This window comes from Hyperolius riggenbachi, chromosome 11 (assembly GCF_040937935.1).
Source record: "Hyperolius riggenbachi isolate aHypRig1 chromosome 11, aHypRig1.pri, whole genome shotgun sequence".
NCBI lineage: Eukaryota > Metazoa > Chordata > Amphibia > Anura > Hyperoliidae > Hyperolius > Hyperolius riggenbachi.
The window spans coordinates 96,016,143-96,036,634 of NC_090656.1; the positions used below are offsets into that span (position 1 = coordinate 96,016,143).

The following is a 20,492-nucleotide window of genomic DNA, read 5'->3' on the forward strand; positions in this document are numbered from 1 at the left end:
TTGCTACACATGTTAATGGGAATATTGGGAACAAGTCAAAAGAAGATTCAAAAATAACTTGTAGTTTTTGAGATAATTGATTTTGAAAATGCAAAGGAAAAAGGGTTTTTAAACTTTTTCTCTAGTTTAAAAACCATTTTTCAATGACAGTAGAAACAGTTTCAAAATCAATTATCTCCAAAACTACATGTTCATTTTGAAAAATTATTTTTTTACTTGTTCCCAATATTTCCGTTATGTAGCAATTTTGGTGATGATAGCATGTATGGCTTTGTTAAAGTGATAGCATGTATGGCTTTGCTAAAGTCACTAAAGTGGCCACGAAACTATGCAAAAGTTAGCGTAATTGCGCAAAATTACGGATGGATTACGTTTACATGGAAAATTAATTATGAGTTTTCCCAAAATTTGCATTATGATTTTCCATCGTAATTGCGAATTACAATGCAAAATTATGATTATGTGAAATTTGTGCTCATTACTAATTGAGGGATCGCTATCAGAAAAAAATTGTATTGTGTTTAAAACGCTTAGTCATCCCAACCTAAAATGATCTCTAAATTACTTTTTTCCTATGTCACTGTCACTTTCACTAGGTAGTAAAAGACAGCTTTGACAGATTTTGGACTAGTCTCCACTTGTGGGAATTTCATGGCAAAACCTCTAGGGGTGCATAACAGGTAGAACTGTCTGTTTTCACAGTATATACTGACAGGCATAGCCAGCTAACAAGAGTATGTGTAAGATGCAACCGAGCAGGAAGGAGCCACAATAAAAGAGGGGAGAGCAAGAACTTCAGATGGTACAGTCCAACACCTTCAGAGAAGGTGCAGCACAGGGTATAGCTGAAAATGGCATTGAAGATTTAAAGAAATACAGTAGCAACCAGGCAACAAAAGCGGTCGCTTGGGGCCCCATTCAGAGTCAAAGGGGACCCATCAGCACATAAACCAGCCCTCGCCATCCTGTCAGCAGTGGCTGGATGGTATAATGGTTAAAGGGACTCCGAGCAGTGCAGTAACTATGGAAAGATGCATATCATTTTAAAGCTCTCTTTCTCCTCTTTCCAATGATATATAAACCGCCGCCCTATGCCTTTTAGTTTTCGCTATTTTTGTGATCGAAATCGCGGCCACAGCAGTTTCGAACCCGAAAATTGCGAAAACTAAAAGGCGTAGGGTGGCAGTTTATCTATCATTGGAAAGAGGAGAAAGAGAGCTTCAAAATGATATGCATCTTTCCATAGTTACATTGTATTACACATGACGACTTTTCTCCAAATTTGGCAGCTCGATTCAGCACTATGCAATGAAATATAAGGAACCCAGGGGGATATAATTACAAACATCATGCTGGTAGGTGTGAGGATGTAATTAGTTAGTTGTGGGTATGCTTAAAGGCATACCCACAGGCACTGCTCAGAGTCCCTTTAAGGGCTCTGCCTCTGACACAGGAGACCAGGGTTCGAATCTCGTCTCTGCCTGTTCAGTAAGCCAGCACCTATTCAGTAGGAGACCCTAGGCAAGTCTCTCTAACACTGCTACTGCCTATAGGGTGCGTCCTAGTGGCTGCAGCTCTGGCGCTTTGAGTCCGCCAGGAGAAAAGCGCGATATAAATGTTACTTGTTTTGTCTTGTCTTGTCAAATGATGCCGTGTGCTGCTGATTGTCTTCAAAGCCAGGCTCGCCTCCTAGGTCCCACTCCTGCTACTGTGCGCTTTGCCGCTGCCCACTCCTCCCTCCCTTCCCACAGAGAACCACAGCTGCAGCAAAAATGATAGCAGCAGATGGCAAACGCTCACTCACCTATCCATGATCCAAGCGATAGAGATCCCGTCATCTGAAACCCATCTGTCTCTTCTACAGTGCAGCCGCTCGCTCTGAACTTCCTGATTCTCAGATCAGACAGGAAGTAGGAAGTAGTAATAGTAGTAGTAACAGAGCGGCAGCACTCTAGAGGAGACAAATGGGCTCTCCGGATGACGAGACCTCTATTGCTTGGTTCGCAATAGGTGAATGTGAGTCATCTGGTGCTGTCATTCTCCCCCGCTGCGGCTGCCTTCTCTGCTGGACTATCGTATTCATTGGGATAGAGGCTGCATGGTGGCTGTCTAGTTTGGGAGGAAATCGGTTGTTCGGTGGTGGGGGTAGTTATGTAATTCTGTCTGGGAAACAGCTTCCGGTTTGGCGGTGTCCAGAGCTTTCTGCTATTGCCAGGCTGGAGATGCAGGGGGAAAGTGCTGCTGCTGTGATATCTGGTGCCCTCTTCACAGGGGTGCCCCAGCCCCTGAGTGCAAATGTTCCAGCCATTCATCTCTCACTCTGCATTTTGCCGCTGCTATTCCCTGCATTGTGCACCCACAGAGGAAAGCGGGCTGTTGCCCATAGCAACCAGTAGCTCCGCTGCCCCGGTGTGTGCGGCATGTTGCTGTGCAGCTGCATCTTCTGATTCTATTACGACATGATGGGGGGGCCCAAATCAGTTACTTTGCTTAGGGCCCCATTTAGCCTTAATCCGGCTCTGAGTAGCAGTGTATAATAGAAGTGTGTCTTACCATTGCAGGAATAGATATCTTATGCTTGTCTAAGCATTTTATTTAATTCTAATTGTCCTTAAAGGGTTATGGCATTGGATTTTGCATGGTGGAAAACTGGGCATAGTGAGGTAAACCTTAGAGTAGAGCAGAGGAGGGGCATAAAATTAGACCTCTTCTAATTTAGAAATGTTGCACTTGCACAGGAAAATAAATTATTAGTATTATTGTTCTGTATTTATATAGTGTTAACATCTTCCACAGCACTGTATAGAGTATATTGCACTGATTGTCATTGGAAGGGGTGGGGGAGAGGCGGGAACAGGCAAAGGAGAGTCGGTGAGAAGGCTCTTAGGAGGGTGGGGAAGGGGCATCATGCACAAGTTCCTTTCCTGCAAGAGACACCCCTCCCCATTAGTTTGTAGACAAGCTTCTTGTCAGTAGATTGGGGGGACGGCTGGAGCGGCACAGGGGAAGGGGTGCTGACAGCAGTGCAGAGGGCACACAGTGGCATGTCCTTCAGAACTGCCTTGGGTACACTATAAGTTCGTCCTCTGGCTTTTAAACCCAGCTCACCGATTTTTATCCTCTGGTTTTTAACTCTGCAAAATCAGCAATCCACTATAACTGTGTTGTTGACCAGTGGCACATTTAGAGTTCATTTCGCACGCATGTAATATATTAATACACGTATCCTTTAACCACTTATATTTTACGAGATGGTATACAGTGGGTTGCAAAAATATTCGGCCCCCTTGAAGTTTTCCACATTTTGTCATATTACTACCACAAACATGAATCAATTTTATTGGAATTCCACATGAAAGACCAATACAAAATGGTGTACACATGGGAAGTGGAACGAAAATCATACATGATTCCAAACATTTTTTACAAATAAATAACTGCAAAGTGGTGTGTGCATAATTATTCGGCCCCCTTTGATCTGAGTGCAGTCAGTTGCCTATAGACATTGCCTTATGAGTGCTAATGACTAAATAGAGTACACCTGTGTGTAATCTAATGTCAGTATAAATACAGCTGCTCTGTGACGGCCTCAGAGGTTGTCTAAGAAAATATTGGGAGCAACAACACCGTGAAGTCCAAAGAACACACAAGACAGGTCAGGGATCAAGTTATTGAGAAATTTAAATCAGTCTTAGGCTACAAAAAGATTTCCAAAGCCTTGAACATCCCACGGAGCACTGTTCAAGCGATCATTCAGAAATGCAAGGAGTATGGCACAACTGTACACCTACCAAGACAAGGCCATCCACCTAAACTCACAGGCCGAACAAGGAGAGCGCTGATCAGAAATGCAGTCAAGAGGCCCATGGTGACTCTGGACGAGCTGCAGAGATCTACAGCTCAGGTGGGAGACTCTGTCCATGGGACAACTATTAGTCATGCACTGTACAAAGTTGGCCTTTATGGAACAGTGGCAAGAAGAAAGGCATTGTTAACAGAAAGCATAAGAAGTCCCGTCTGCAGTTTGCCACAAGTCATGTGGGTGGGGGACACGGCAACCATGTAGAAGAAGGTGCTCTGGTCAGATGAGACCAAAATGGAACTTTTTGGCCAAAATGCAAAACGCTATGTGTGGCGGAAAACTAACACTGCACATCACTCTGAACACACCATCCCCACTGTCAAATATGGTGGTGGCAGCATCATGCTCCGGGGGTGCATCTCTTCAGCAGGGACAGGGAAGCTGGTCAGAGTTGATGGGAAGATGGATGGAGCTAAATACAGGAAAAACTTGGAAGAAAACCTCTTGGAGACTGCAAAAGACTTAAAGGGAACCTTAACTGAACGGGGGGTAAAGAGTTTCACTTACCTGGGGCTATTACCAGCCCCCTGCAGCAGTCCCGTGCCCTCGGCGCCGCTCTGGAATCCTCTGGTCCCCCGCTGTCACTTAGTTTAGTTTTTGACGACTCACCAGTCGCCGGCCGCCATGCGTATTATTGGACGCATTCACAAATGCAATTAGCGCTATTGCGGACCGCAACGCGTACAAAAATACGCATTGCCGTATATCTACGCGTGCGGAATGCGGCAACGCGTATTTTTGTACGCGTTGCGGTCCGCAATAGCGCTAATTGCATTTGTGAATGCGCCCAATAATACGCATGGCGGCCGGCGACTGGTGAGTCGTCAAAAACGAAACTAAGTGACAGCGGGGGACCAGAGGATTCCAGAGCGGCGCCGAGGGCACAGGACTGTTGCAGGGGGCTGGTAATAGCCCCAGGTAAGTGAAACTCTTTACCCCTCCCACCCGTTCAGTTAAGGTTCCCTTTAAGACTGGGGCGGAGGTCCACCTTCCAGCAGGACAATGACCCTAAACATAAAGCCAGGTCAACAATGGAATGGTTTACAACAAAACATATCCATGTGTTAGAATGGCCCAGTCAAAGTCCAGATCTAAATCCAATCGAGAATATGTGGCAAGATCTGAAAACTGCTGTTCACAAATGCTGTCCATCTAATCTGACTGAGCTGGAGCTGTTTTGCAAAGAAGAATGGGCAAGGATTTCAGTCTCTAGATGTGCAAAGCTGGTAGAGACATACCCTAAAAGACTGGCAGCTGTAATTGCAGCAAAAGGTGGCTCTACAAAGTTTTGACTCAGGGGGTCGAATAATTACGCACACCCCACTTTGCAGTTATTTATTTGTAAAAAATGTTTGGAATGATGTATGATTTTCGATCCACTTCTCACATGTACACTACTTTGTATTGGTCTTTCACGTGGAATTCCAATAAAATTGATGCATGTTTGTGGCAGTAATGTGACAAAATGTGGAAAACTTCAAGGGGGCCGAATACTTTTGCAACCCACTGTATTAGGTCCTGCAGGACTTCAGTTCCTGCTCAGAAACGTAGATAGTCATCTATTGCGGCGAATGGCTGCCGCTCACTCCCGTGCGTTCTTGTTGTCGCCCGTTAGTGGGGAGATCAGTGAATTTTTTTTTGCAATTATGGGCTTGTAATTAGTAATGGACGCAAAACAGAAAAAATACACCTTTAATTCCAAATAAAATATTGTCAAATGGGCAAATAAAATGTGTACATTTTATCCACAGCAGAACCTTTTATTTTAAAACTATAATGGCCGAAAATTGAGAGTTAATGAATTTTTCCATTTTTTTTCTTATTATTCCCATTAAAATGCATTTAGAATAAAATAATTCTGAGCAAAATGTACTACCCAAAGGAAGCCTAACTGGTGGCTAAACACAAGCTATAGATAATTTCATTGTGAGTAGCTATAAAGTTATTGGCAAATGAATGGGAGGCGTACTGACAGGTGAAAATTGCTCTGGTGCTGAAGGCAAAAAAAACCCCTTATTAGTGAAGTGGTTAAACCATAAGACATGCCAAGTCTACCATATATGGAGCTTGTGTTCTTTTTTTATCAAGTCAGGAGGACACGATGAAAGCATTGAGGTACCTCTCCATTATAATAATAAAAACCATTATAGGTGCATTAAACAAACATCACTGTTAAAATTTAACTTTTATTTTTTAGCAGAAGACCTTCAATGCACCAAGTCTGACAGTGGGCTATATCCATCCATCAAAAAGAAAGAAAGCAAGCAAGAGCTATTCAGCTGTGTCTTATTTATATGACTCCAAATTGTTTGCTTATCAAAAGTGATTTAATCCCATATATGAGTTTAATGTACCATAAAGCCACTTTTATGTGATCTCCTAAGAACACACAATCTGGCTGTGTATTCACTATTTAGTTAAGTCAGCGACATGTCCTTACATTGTCCAGGTGAAATATTAAACCCCATTCGGTGTACAAATAAAGCTTTGTTAGCTGTTCTGCTGAACACCATTTACTTATTCTGTAGAGATTGATTTCTGCAGTCACAGATAAAAGCATTATGCATGTCTGTATCTTCTCTAAAGCTTATCTTACAAGTAAATCAGTGTTTGCACAGATGTGTCTGTCCTGCTACAACATCTATTTTCTCTCCTAGTAACTTTGCCATTGTCCCTAAGCAGTGAATATAACATTGTGAAGTTACTGTAGAGACTCTGGCTTGGTACATAAAAGAGAACCGCAATGCACTACCCACTAGCTTTGATGATGATGAGCTGCTGATGGCAGAGATTAAATTATCAATACGTTTCAATGACAAAAGGCTTTGTGAGACCATATCATCTGGTTTTCTACATTTTAAAGTGCACCTGTAACAAAGCTGAGCAAAATACATCAACCACATTAGCAGAGCTCGCCATCACTGAAAATTGCATTTTCAAATGACCAGTACTTCTAGAGGTTTTTGAGTTAGTAGTAGTAGTAGTATTATTAATACTAATAATAAAAACAACAATAATAATAATAATGTTAACTTTTGTATAGCGCTTATCTACTGTCAGACTCAAAGCATTTGAGAGCTTAAGACACTGAGGCCCCATTCACACTAGAGCGTTTTGCCAGTGATTTCGGCAAAACGCTCAAACACTAGCGCTTTTGAAAGCGCTAGTGTAAATAAACCCTATAGGCCCATTCTTACTTGGGCGCTTTTGAAAGCGCTAGTGTAAATAAACCCTATAGGCCCATTCTTACTTGGGCGATTTGCGTTAATCGCTGGCGATTAACGCAAATCGCCAAACACAAACGCGTAGCCTGCACCATTTTCAGACGATTTCCCGGCAATTGCGTTTCAGTATAGAAGCGCTAATCGCGATCACCGGAAAATCGCTGCAGTATCCAGTAATTTTTCCGTGTGCTTTTAAGTGTGAATGGGGCCTAAGGGTGCTTTCAGCAGGCCAACCTGGAGAATTAGGTAATCTTGCCCAAGGACGCTTTACTGAATAGGTAACTGGCTTCAGCTAGAATTCAAACTCTGGTCTCTTGTGTCAAAGGTGGTTAAGGGACAACTGAAACAAGAGGGATATGGAGACTGCCATGTTTATCAAGGCCTAAAAACGCACACATTTCCATAGGAAAATGTGTGCAGCCGGGCATTGTATACTGTGCTAAATACAAGCACCAGTGTTGCTCGCGAGTTTTCGCCAAAGTCATTTTCGCATCGAAAATTGCTTTTCCAATTTTGAAAAGATTTTCGTGAAAATACATTGGATGTTGACAATATGGTGAAGATTCACAAAAACACAAAAAAATCTCTTTTTTTTACCGCAAAAAGTTATTTGCAAAAAAAAACCTTTTATTTTAGCGTGAAAATTCGCAAAAAAAATTAAAATTAACACGTATTACAAAATTATTTGGGATGGCATTTTCGCTCAAAAGTCGTATTTAACATTATTTTTGTGTAAATGTATGCAAAAAGAACATTGGCATTTTCGCTGATCACTAGCAAGTACATACAGGTGTAAATGTTATAGTTTTGCATGAAAAAAAAAAAACATGGTCTTTCATTCTGCAAATAAATTTGCCCCCAAAAAAATCATGCACACGTGTCTAGTTGGAACGAGCTCTCGAGCTCTTAAACTGGGTTCAGATTATCATATTTATTTTGATGGAAACATTAGGTTTTCACATTTTCCATTTCTGTTATTTTACATTTTACGCCTTTATTTTTCTCAAATTTCATCCGATGATATCTGCATTGTAATGTTTATATTTGCTTTGTTTTGTTTTTTAACTAAAACCCATATAAGATCTTCCATGTTATTATTTTTTTAATTTAATATATTTTTTTTTAACCTTCCTGGCGGTAACCCCGTCGCGCCGCGCCGCCCCCCCCCCCCCCCGACCCCGTGCGCTGCCTGCCCAATCAGTGCCAGGCAGCGCTGAGGGGTGGATCGGGACTCCCAATGACGTCACGACGTCGGTGACGTCATGCCGCCCAGTCGCCATGGCGACGGGAGAAGCCCTCCAGGAAATCCCATTCTTTGAACGGGATTTCCTGATCGGAAATCGCCGAAGGCGATCGAAGCGGGCGGGGGGATGCTGCTGAGCAGCGGCTATCATGTAGCATGTTAAAAAAAAAAAAAAACTGCTGCGCTCCCTCCTGGCGAAATTAATTAGACTGCCAGGAGGCTTTTTAATGTGTGTTTGCCCCTACAACTTCTTTTAACCACTCCCAACCACCAATCACTCTTCACATAATCAGTGGATGCATCCATGAATTGCCTTATAGCTGACAGGCGTCTTTGCAGGGATTAGTTGAGATGCAGTGGTTGAAAGCAAGGCCAGCACAGTGATGGTGTGAATGGCAGCTAGTGCCTAACTGCCCTGAGCATCATACGGGCATCTGAAGAGGCTTTTGGCTGTCCCACAGTGCAAGACCATCAGCCATCTCAGTGTGAATAAGCCAAGCAGTTCAATTCATTCTGTTTAAACAGATTGCAGGGGGGGTGGTTTAGGCTTGGGGTGGCAGTCTGGGGGGGGGGGTGCTTGGTAAGCTGCAGAAATGTTACTATTACCAGGACACCCCTGTCAATGTCACTCAGGGCTGGATTTCTTGAAAGGCCACAAAGGCTTGGGCCTTGGGCAGCTGCAGCCCAAGGGGATGGCTCATCATAGAAGGGGATGGCTGAACAGGGAAGACAAGGAAGTAAATGAAATAGTGAGCAACACATGGAAAAGCGGTGCTGCTACATATGAGAGCTGTGCATAAAAACGAGGTGATGTTGTACATGGATAGTACACATGGAATTGGGAGAAGCAACAAGAAAATTGGCCTAAAAGTATACATTCTAAAAGTATAGAAGTATAAATACTGCCTTGCATATCCTTGAAGTATGAGATAAGAATGTTTTGGCTGTAATAGCCTACTGGAAGTGGAACAAAGACCACCCAATAATGAAGAATTTTAGCTTTGTACATAAGAATATTAAGAAATAAAAATATGATTGGAGCAAGATGAGCAAGACCAAGTAACAGTATACAGATTCAGCCTCTCATTGTCATCTCCGGCTGCTGCCATACCATGCGCCATTCCCTTTTTCCCCCCAAGCTGTCCCCTTTATTTCTTCTATAGTTCATGCCGTGGTCACGTTTCCTGCTGATTAATTTGTGTGGGTGAGGAAACATGGTGCAGCCTTAGAATACAGGCCATCGGAATGAGATTATTTATGAACAAGTCATCGCATCTCCATACTGAAGTGAAGAAGGAATCAGCATGACACGATTTTAATTGCCGCAGCATCTTAAGTTTAGTCTTTTGCTGATCATCAGTTTACCTCATTTAAAAAATATATGTGCTTTTTATACACTAATCATACTTTGCAGGACTTTGAACAGTTTTCAAAGTGAATACAAAATTGAAATCCATAAGTCTATAAATAAGTAACGTCGCATTCATTTGTTAACGCCACATAATGGAGCCGCACTTGTTGTGGAGTATTAATGACGGGAAAATAGGGTGAAGAGTCAAGTTTATTTTCAACGTTCAAAAATTTCATGCTATGCTTCACAATGATAGCTGGTTAAGAATTAGTCATGCAATAAAGGTGCCTAGAAACAGGAGATTATTCATAGGGGCTTTATAGCTGAAACTAAGGTCTCGCTGCGAGTCTAAATTGGATGATGTGTCAGTGGTCTGGATGCTGGACTCACTTTGTGGCTGTACTGTTTGGGATTATTTAATTCATTGGGTCTGCAATGTTGTTTTTTTTGTTTGTTTCTTTTTTTGTTTTGTTTTACACCAGTCGGTTTAATGTTTGGTTTGTAATTTTTTATAATTGTTCATCTAATCCTCATCTCTAAAACTGTACCTCCCTGTTGATGAAACCCTTCTTCCTCTCACTAATCCCTCTATGATTCCTAACTATAACATCCTTCCCTAAAAAGGGTTGTATCATCCCCCCCCCCCCCCCCCCCCCAAAAAAAATGCCCAAAAAATTGCGATCCTAAAACATAAGTAAACACTTTTTTTAAAAAAAATTAAATAGGTACCCTTTTTTTCCTTTTTTCCTGGTCTGGGTGGGTGCAGGGCTGGATTTCTGGTAAAGGCCACAGAGGCCATGGCCTAGGGCGATAAAATCAGATAAGATCAGAAGGGCGGCAGGACTTGGAGAGAGAAGAGGTTATATGTCAAAGTAAATCATCTCTTCTGGTCCCGCAGCGCAGCCAGCCAGCGCCCTGCTCTGCACTGATAGCTGAATTTCAGAGTTCCCCAATCCCTGCTTCTCTCTCACACACTTCTTGATGTGTTATAACAATCAGATTCAATCATAACTGCCACCTGATGATCCATTCCTGGTGATGGACATACAAGTGGATGTGAGAAATAAAAGGGATTTACATTACAAAGCAGATAGAACTAAGTTCCGCTGAGTTTTAATGCAGGAATTCACAAACATCAGTGAGCTCTGCTAGTTTCTTAACTTTCTCTTTTACTGCTGTGACACTGACCCCAGAAGCAGTTAATTACACTCTTATCTAACCCTAATTTATGACTGTTTCTCTTTTGTTTTCTTCTTCCTAGCCAGCAGTGGTCTCAGTTAACTCTTTCCCAACCCATTTTCTGTCCTTCAGCTCCTACCATCTATGAGAACTGCAGGAATAAAAATGTTGTTTGCTTTCCTTTCATTGCTACACTGTCACCTGAGCTGTTACTACCTCTATGCTAGTGTGTTTGCATCCTTCTGCTTTCCTGTAGCAGTAGAGCATTGTACCATCTTAGCCATCAGCGAAAGCAGAAAGTTTTGAATCAGGATGATACCATTTACTGGCTTAAACGAAAAAGAGTAATATTTCTGCTAATAAGCCTTCTTCAGACTGTTACTGTATACTGTCAATATGTTAGAGCACACCACCATATGTACATTCAGCATTCAAAAGAGATACATAGATTTTTCAGCAAATATAAATAAATGTCATTCAGATGCTTTAAAGTGGAGCTGAACTCTTGCACAGGACAGAAGGAAAAAAGAGAAATGTACCCTGTATGTATTTAGAGAGCCTGTCTAATTCCCCTTCATCTGTGTCTAATCAAAAGTTGTAATTTGATCTCTACACTGTGTCACCTGACTGCCACAACATCTAAGCTCATTTGAAAGCACAGGATGTTAACGATATGTCTGCTTGCATGAAAGCAGGAAGTAGACACACTGCAGATTTATTGCAGGATTTATATCAGCTGTAACAAAGAAATGTTTTTCTTTAAAATTTATGTTGTTGCATATCTTTTAGAGCAGAGAGGAAGTTTTGAGTTCAGGTCCACTGTAATTACAACAGAACATCCAAAGTGGGTCCTGACAGGATGTTTGCTACTTACCTGTTCTCTGTTTTGTATGGGTTTCTCTCCATTGCACTGCCCTGCCACCTGTTTGTGGCTCCGACTGCAGCCAGTCGCACAGAGGACAAAGAAGCAGCGCATGCTCTGGCCACTCGCGCTCCCTGTAATTTCTCGCTCCTGCCCAGATGTGCACAGCAACCGAGGCCGGACCAGTGTTATGCATTCTTGACAAGTACCCGTCATACATCAGTGTCATTTCTCAAGTATGCATGCCCAGAACACTATCGGCTGCTGTGCACATTCTGGCAGGAGCGCAAATTACAGGAATTATTTGTTGAATGGGGGGCAGAGCAGCACAACTGAAATGAGCCCATTCAAACCAGTGATCGCTAGTCAGAGTGTTGGACAGAATGTTTTTTGGTGGTGGTGGTGGTGGGGGGGGGGAGCGCTTGGCGACAGCAGGCCTAGGGCACTGGAAAGTACAAATCCGGCCCTGGGTGGGTGCCTTTGCCCTACTGTAGAAACTGTGCAGTGCCAGTGGGATCATGAGGTGTTTTTGGTTTGTTTGTTTTTAGCAACAGTAACAAGAAAATAAAAAAAATGTCCTATTTCAGATAAGACATGAACGCTATGACCAGAAGGTTATCTAAGCCCTCCCCCTCTTTGAAAAGTTTACTCAGTGATGTAAGCCTGCTGTCAACATGTGGCAGTAGATAGAGAGGGAAACTTAAAGTGACTCTGTAACAAAAATTACAATGTTTTTTCTACCATCCTACAAGTTCCTAAACCAATTCTAATCTGTTCTGGCTCACTGCAGCACTTTGTACTATCACGGTTTCTGTAATAAATCAATGTATCTTTCTCCTGTCAGACTTGTCGGCCTGTGTCTGGAAGGCTGCCAACTCTTCCGTGCTGGTCTGTTCCTCTATGCACACTCCAGTGTGTGTTTTTTTTTACATAAGCCAGCAGCTTCTCTGCTATCTTATCAGTGATAGAAGAGAGCTGGATAAAAATCCTCCTCTGTTAGGCTGTGAAAGTAGCTGACACATACTGAGGAATTACAAACACAGGCACAGGCAGAGCTGTCTGCAGGAAGCCTGTAATGTTCAGTGCATGAGAGAAGCTGGGGACAGAAGGTAAACACACACAAGTGATCTCTTGAGATTCAGAAGTAAGGCTGTATACAGCCTGCTTGTGTCTGGATGTATTTTCTATGTGTGGACATATTGTACATCAATCTACTTCCTGTTTTGGTGGCCATTTTGTTTGTTTATAAACAAACTTTTTAAAACTACTTTTTTTAAACTATTAGTTTTTGACTACTTTTAATGCGGATTGGAGCGGCGAAATTGTGACAGAGGGTAATAGGAGATGTCCCCTAACGCACTGGTATGTTTACTTTTGTGCGATTTTAACAATACAGATTCTCTTTAACACTGACCTGGGTTGAAAAAAAAAAGAAAAGGGCAGAAGTGATGTCGTGATGTCACAGATATGTTGGCTATAGTATTTAAAGCAGAATTTAATGAAGGCAGCAGGTCCTCTGAGGAGGCCCCATGGGAAAAACAGCTGTCAGGACGAGAACAGCAGGCCACATGCCCCTCCTAATGTGAACCCAGCCACACAACTGTCGATTGCCAGCATGTCACCATAACGGGACACGCAAGTATCTCCACCTGCATTGCCAGCTTTATGCTCCCACCATCTACAGCAGGGGTCTCAAACTCAATGTACCTGGGGGCCGCAGGAGGCAAAGTCAGGATGAGGCTGGACCGCATAAGGAATTTCACAATCGCCGGCCATCGCCGCCTCTGCTCGCCCCTCTCACTCTTCCTTCATAGAGAGGGGCGGGGAGAGGCGGCGATCTGTGCGGCGATTGACGTCAGGAGGGGCAGACCTGAAGCTGAAAGCTCTGCCCCTTCCAGGAAATGCCGGCGGATTTCCCCCCGGGCGATTTGGGGGCTCTGCAGCCCTCGTTTAGCGGCGGGGATGCGGCGGATTACTTGGGAGCACTGAAGCGAACTATAAGGAAGCTTTTGCTGGCGAGGGCCACAAAATATTGTATCGAGGGCCGTAATGGCCCGCAGGCCGCGAGTTTGAGACCCCTGATCTACAGTATGCTTATGCTGCTTGCTGTTTGCTATGCTGCATGCTTCAGTTAAAGCTATGAGAAAAGTGGTGATACTGCAATGCTTTACCTACACATTAAATTATTGGACTTTCTTGGAATGCTGGAATGCTTTCCTGGAATGCTGATGTGGCAGATTTTGGAATGTTGTCTACTTTTGAATGGTCAAGTAAACTAGTGTCATTTTTATGGTGTAGTGCCTGCCTGTTTCTTTTTTAGGGTTTAGTAATTAAAGGACACGTGAAGTGAGAGGGCCAGAGAGGCAGCCATACTTATTTCCTTTTAAACCATAACAGTCGCCTGGCAGTCCTGCTGATCTCTGAGTACAGTAGTATTTGGATCACACACTTGAAACAAGCTTGGTGCTATTCCAGTCAGACTTCAGTCTTCGAAACGTCGTATCTGCATGCTTGTTCAGGGTCTTTGGCTAAGAGTCAGATGATTAGCAGGATTTCAGAAACTGGTATTGTTCAAAAGGAAATAAATATGGCAGCCTCCATTTCCCTCTCACTTCCGGTGTCCTTTAAAGCCTTTACTATTTAATCATTCCACAAGCAAACCATGATGCAAATATTTCTCATTTTCAAGAAGGTTCTGATGAAGCCAAGTCTAAGAAGATAGGTAAACTAAATAAGTAATTTCTGATTGGATGATTTTTGTTATTTCATCAGTTAATATGGAGTTTCATTTCATGCTAACTATTACTCATGTCTTGTTATATTTGTTCAATCTTTTGTCTCCGGCTGGGTTCACAGTGGTCAGTTGCATGACGCATGCTTTATTATGTGTTATAATTACTGTGAACTGCAATGGAGACTGGGCATAGACTTTAAAGGACACCCGAGGTTAAAATAAACGAATGAAATAAACAATTATATCTATCCTCCTTCTCCTAAAAATTTATTTTTAAGATATTCCAATTTTATTTTATATTTAAATCTACTTTTTGAGTTTTTACTGTTGTTGCTCAATGACACATTTATTGAAGTATGCGAGAGCCACAATCTATGAACTATTGATCCTTTGTATCTCTTCCCTGCTCTCAGAAGACATTTTCTGCTAGGAAAGTGTTTTATAGTTGTAATTTCTTATCAGTGAGAGTTACACTGTACTCTGACCTGGTCCTGACTCAGACAGGAACTGCCTCTTACATACCTGATGTTTAACGCTTTCAGGCATAGAAAGAAAAAAAGGAATACAGCATAGTTATTTGTGGGCTAGGCTCTGTACATATCCATGTCTATCCCATTATGTCACATGTCACCTCGGGTATCCTTTAATACAAAGCCTGCATGCAGCGAGTTAGAATAACATGATCAGTCTCAACACAGTATGAAGAGGCTCATAGGATTGTATGGGCAGTGAGTTGACATGCAAAATGATTCTGCAATGCAAATGATCACTGTGAACAGGGCCTCCAACTCTGGTGTGCAATTCACCATCCCTCCACTGAAATCTTTACAAGCCCCCAACCTCACAGCTGATTAATTTTGGGATCAAACAAAGGACCCAAACACTGCCTCAGAGATAAAGTGGTCAGTGGTATAGCTAAAATGCCATGGGCCAAAGAGAAAGTAAACATGGCTCCCCATCCCATGTTGTATGTAAACCAGGGGTCTCAAACTCAATTTACCTGGGGGCCGCAGGAGGCAAAGTCAGGATGAGGCTGGGCCGCATAAGGGATTTCACAAAAAAAGTCCTCAAATGTCATTATTAATAGTTTTAATAATTTCTTCTGAACATGAAGTGTCCTACCTTATAGTTCGCTTCAGTGCTCCCATTACAAGTAATCCGCCATGTCCCCGCCGCAAAGCAAGGCCTGCAGAGCCCCCAAATCACCCAGGGGGCAATTCGCCGGCATTTCCTGGAAGGGGCAGAGCTTTCAGCTTCAGCTCTGCCCCTCCTGACGTCAATCGCAGCGTCACAGAGAGGGGCAGGGAGAGGCGGTGATCCATGCGACGATTGACGTCAGGAGGGGCAGAGCTACAGCTGGAAGCTCTGCCCCTCAGCGCAGTTGTGGATGTTTGCCTAGGGGACTTGGGGGCTCTGCAGCCCTCGTTTAGCGGTGGGGATGCGGCGGATTACTTGGGAGCACTGAAGCGAACTATAAGGTAAAATAGTTTGCTTCCGTGTCTCTTTTGCTGGCGTGGCCACAAAATATTGTACCGAGGGCCGCAAATGGCCCACGCGCCGCGAGTTTGAGACCCCTGATGTAAACAAACCTGTGAAAAATGTGATGTTTAAAATATAAGAAATGGAGTTGGGGGATGGGAAGGGAGAGGCATGCATGTAATTAAAGTGTAAATGACCAGACAAAATTATTAGTTGCAGCGCTCCTCCTGTGTATAGTCAGCAAATTGGCTGCACTATGGGGCTGCAAATCTCAAATCACCTTAAAGTGTACCTGAGACGGCTCAAAATTAAAAAAAAACATACATACCTGGGGCTTCCTCCAGCCCTCTTCAGGCTAATCAGTCCTTTGCCATCCTTCTCTGCCACCTAGATCCTCTGCTAGGTGGTCCAGTAACTGCACCAGTTGGGGACCAGCTGGCGCAGTCGCTGTCCGGCTGCGTGCATTACCACGTCGCGCTTCCACATTTGAAAGTTTTTGGTGAGGATAGGGTTCTCAAATCACCTTAAAGTGTACCTGAGACGGCTCAAAATTAAAAAAAAACATACATACCTGGGGCTTCCTCCAGCCCTCTTCAGGCTAATCAGTCCTTTGCCATCCTTCTCTGCCACCTAGATCCTCTGCTAGGTGGTCCAGTAACTGCACCAGTTGGGGGCCAGCTGGCGCAGTCACTGTCCCGCTGCGTGCATTACCACGTCGCGCTCCCACATTTGAAAGTTTTTGGTGAGGATAGGGTTGATAATGAGAGGAACAGGTTAAGGGTAGTCAGTGTTTAAAGAGAAGAGGTTAGGATTAGGTATGGGGGGAAGTCATTGGAAGCTTTAGGTATGAGATAGGGAACACGTGTAAAGGACAACTGAAGAAGAAGAGGAATATGGAGGCTACCATATTTATTTCCTTTTAAATTGCCTGGCAGCCCTGCTGATCTGTTTGGCTGCAGTAGTGTCTGGATCACACACCAGAAACAAGCATGTAGCTAATCTTGTCAGATCTGACATTGTCAGAAACACCTGATCTGCTGTATTCTTGTTCAGGGTCTATGGCTAAAAGCATGAGAGGCAAAGGATCAGCAGGATAGCCAAGCAACTGATTTGCTTTAAAGAAGTAAATATGACAGCCTCCATACTCCTCTCACTTCAGTTGTCCTTTAAAGAGACACTGAAGTCTCCTGAAAATCATCATTTTATTTAAAACATTTTAGCAAGATTCTGATACTACTGAGTATTCCTGAGTCTTGTGATTGGCCTAAAATGTCCATGGTATTTCTATTACCTTAGTAACATTCTGTATTCTCTGATTGGTCCAATACATCTGAGTCAACTTGGAAGTATTGGACAATCAGGGATTGCAAAAAAATCACACAAAAAAGAAGAATCCTCGGAAAATGGAAAACAAAAGTTTGCTTTCTTAAAACAAAGTATTTGCAATAATTTAGGTTGAAGTGAGCTCCGAGATGCATCTCCCATGCATCACTGCTGAAATATGCCAATTATCCATTGTAGTCCCTGCAAGCCAGCCACACCTCCAGATCTGCTGGAACGCAATGATGTGTCAGCTTTTTAAAGGACACCCAAACTGAAAATAACAATAGTATCTATCCTCCTAAAAATGACTTTTTAAGATATTCCACATTTTTATTTTATATTTAAATCTACTTTATAGCTTTTTACTGTTTTATCGTTTTTGCTCAATGACACATTCATTGAAGTATGCCAGAGCTAAAATCTATGAACTATTGACCCTTTTTATCTCTTTCCTGCTCTCAGAAACCATTTTCTGCTAGGAAAGTGTTTTATAGTTGGAATTTCTTATCAGTGATGGACACACTGTAGTCTTACCAAGTCCTGACTCCTACAGGAACCACCTCATGTGTACCTGATGTTTAACTCTTTCAGGCAGAGAAAGAAAAAAAGGAACACAGCATAGTTATTTCTGTGCTAGACATGTCTATCTCATCCTGTCACATGTCACCGTGTGTATCCTTTAATGTTACAGAGCCATATTGAATCTCATTTTACAGATCAGTCTGTGATTATGCTAGGTACACACGATACAAATTTCTGGCAGATTTACCTGCCAGATTGATTTTTTTCCATCGTGTCCGATCTGAATTTCGATCGATTTCCGGTCGATTTTCCAATCAATTTCCATGAAAGTGAACTAAAATCGATCGGAAAAACAATTAAAGTTCAGATTGGACACGTTGGAAAAAATCGATTTGCCAGGTAAATCTGCCAGAAAATTGTGTCATGTGTACCTAGCATTGCAATTTAACCTCTATTAGATGAAGCTGAGCTATACCTTTATCTAGAAACAGCAGTCACTGAGGAGATAAGAAGATGATTTTGCTATTTTCTGTGGCCCAGCCTTGGTCTATCTGCTATCGCTGTATTAAATACACACCCCCAGAAATATCTATACTGCTTGATTAGATTGATTCTCACTTTAAAATGGATTAGCAGGAACAGCTTTGCATAAAGACTGAACAAGCAGTTTTTTTTCTTTCAAAACTTTTCTTCTAGATTAAGTTTACATAGACACAAAAGCAGCATCAAAGTGGAATTTCATCTATACATTTTTATTCCAGCATTTAACATAATGAGCAAGGGTTAGGACCTTTATTTGATTATTATTGTGTCCATATTTAAAGCAGTAGGATTAGCCATACTATGCCAGGGAAAAAACCACATACAGTGGGTTGCAAAAGTATTCGGCCCCCTTGAAGTTTTCCACATTTTGTCATATTACTGCCACAAACATGAATCAATTTTATTGGAATTCCACATGAAAGACCAATATAAAGGGGTGTACACGTGAGAAGTGGAACGAAAATCATACATGATTCCAAACATTTTTTACAAATAAAAGCAAGAAGTTTTAAATCAGGATGATACCATTTATTGGCTAACTACAAATGAATAAGAATAAACAAGCTTTCGGCCTTGCAGCCTTCGTCAGGTTTACATCCTGTTAGTTTGCAAGCTGGTGGTACAGACAGCTTATATACATGCAACATCAAAAGGGAAAACAGATATTTTTTTCAAGCATAAATACGTCATTAAGATGCCTTAATACAAACAGACCATCTAAATGGGGTAAGATAAGGATCCTTAAAGCGGAATATAACCCTGCATTTCAACTTTGCTCTAAAATATTATTTACAGCATATTATATGCAAAAAGCATTTTTTTTTACTAGACCAGCATTGGAAGGGTTAAACACAGACGTTTCAAGTTCCGTGGAGAGATATGCAGAAGTTCAGATTGTTACATTCTATGTATCTATTGATAAACAGTTACACACTCTTTGGCAGTCCTCCAAGCTCCTTCTCAGTCAGAGAGATGAGTCATTCAACACTTAGATACATTTCTGTAAACAAAATGTATCTCTTTTCAGCTTCGGATGCGTCTGCAGAAATCTTAAGGAACTTTAAAGCCCTGTGTAACCCTTCCAATGCTGGTCTAGTAAAAAAAAAAATGCTGGTTGCATATAATATACTGTAAATAATGTTTTAGAGCAAAGTTGAAATGCAGGGTTATATTCCGCTTTAATATATATGTATATAAGCTGTCTGTACCACCAGCTTGCAAACTAACAGGATGTAAACCTGACGAAGGCTGCAAGGCCGAAAGCTTGTTTATTCTTATTCATTTGTAGTTAGCCAATAAATGGTATCATCCTGATTTAAAACTTCTTGCTTTTACTGATGGCTAACACGGTACAATACCCTACTGCTTTTTACAAATAATTAACTGCAAAGTGGTGTGTGCATAGTTATTCGGCCCCCTTTGATCTGAGTGCAGTCAGTTGCCTATAGACATTGCCTGATGAGTGCTAATGACTAAATAGAGTGCACCTGTGTGTAATCTAATGTCAGTACAAATACAGTTGCTCTGTGAGGGCCTCAGAGGTGGAGGCAGGAAATTTGGGCGCACAAGGCAGGTGGACAAAAAGGGCGCCACCATTCACTCCCATAATAAATATTGTTTAATGGGCGCCCAACAGGAAAAAAGGGCGCCGGAGAAAAATAACGTTTTACAAGCGGTGCCCGGAGACTTTTAATGTTTTATAACTGCTTCTCATGATTACACATTATTTAATGATTTATATTTTTTTAAACATTATTTTTAAACGAAAAACAGCACAATATTTTTTTTAAAACATTATTAATGCTTATCACAGGGGGGTCTTAGGTTTAGGCACCACCAGGGGGGTCTAGGGGTTAGGGGTAGGTACAGGGAGGGTTCTGTGTGAGAGATGGGTTAGTTATAGTTTTAGTAAAATTCTTATTAATCTTTTATAAAACGTTATTATACATTTCACTTTTTAAACAGGGAAGATTAACGTTTTTACAATTGCCGATTTCATACACATTATTTAATGATTTATAACTTTATAAAACATTATTTTTAAATGAAATATAGCACTATTTTTTTAACCGTTATTCATGCTTATCGTTTAAAACCCTGCGCCTTTTTTTCCCGACGCCCTTTTTTAACGTACGCCTCAGAGGTTGTCTAAGAGAATATTGGGAGCAAC

At 42.0% G+C, this 20,492-nt stretch overlaps 1 long non-coding RNA gene across 1 annotated transcript in view; it reads left to right on the plus strand.

Annotated features, from left to right (window-relative positions):
* Positions 1-6,132, plus strand: part of LOC137538240 (uncharacterized) — a 38,235-nt gene extending 32,103 nt beyond the window's left edge. The window contains exon 3 of the long non-coding RNA XR_011024715.1: positions 6,060-6,132. This is a non-coding gene — a long non-coding RNA (uncharacterized lncRNA). The remainder of the gene's footprint in view (positions 1-6,059) is intronic.
* The last annotated feature ends 14,360 nt before the right edge of the window (positions 6,133-20,492 follow it).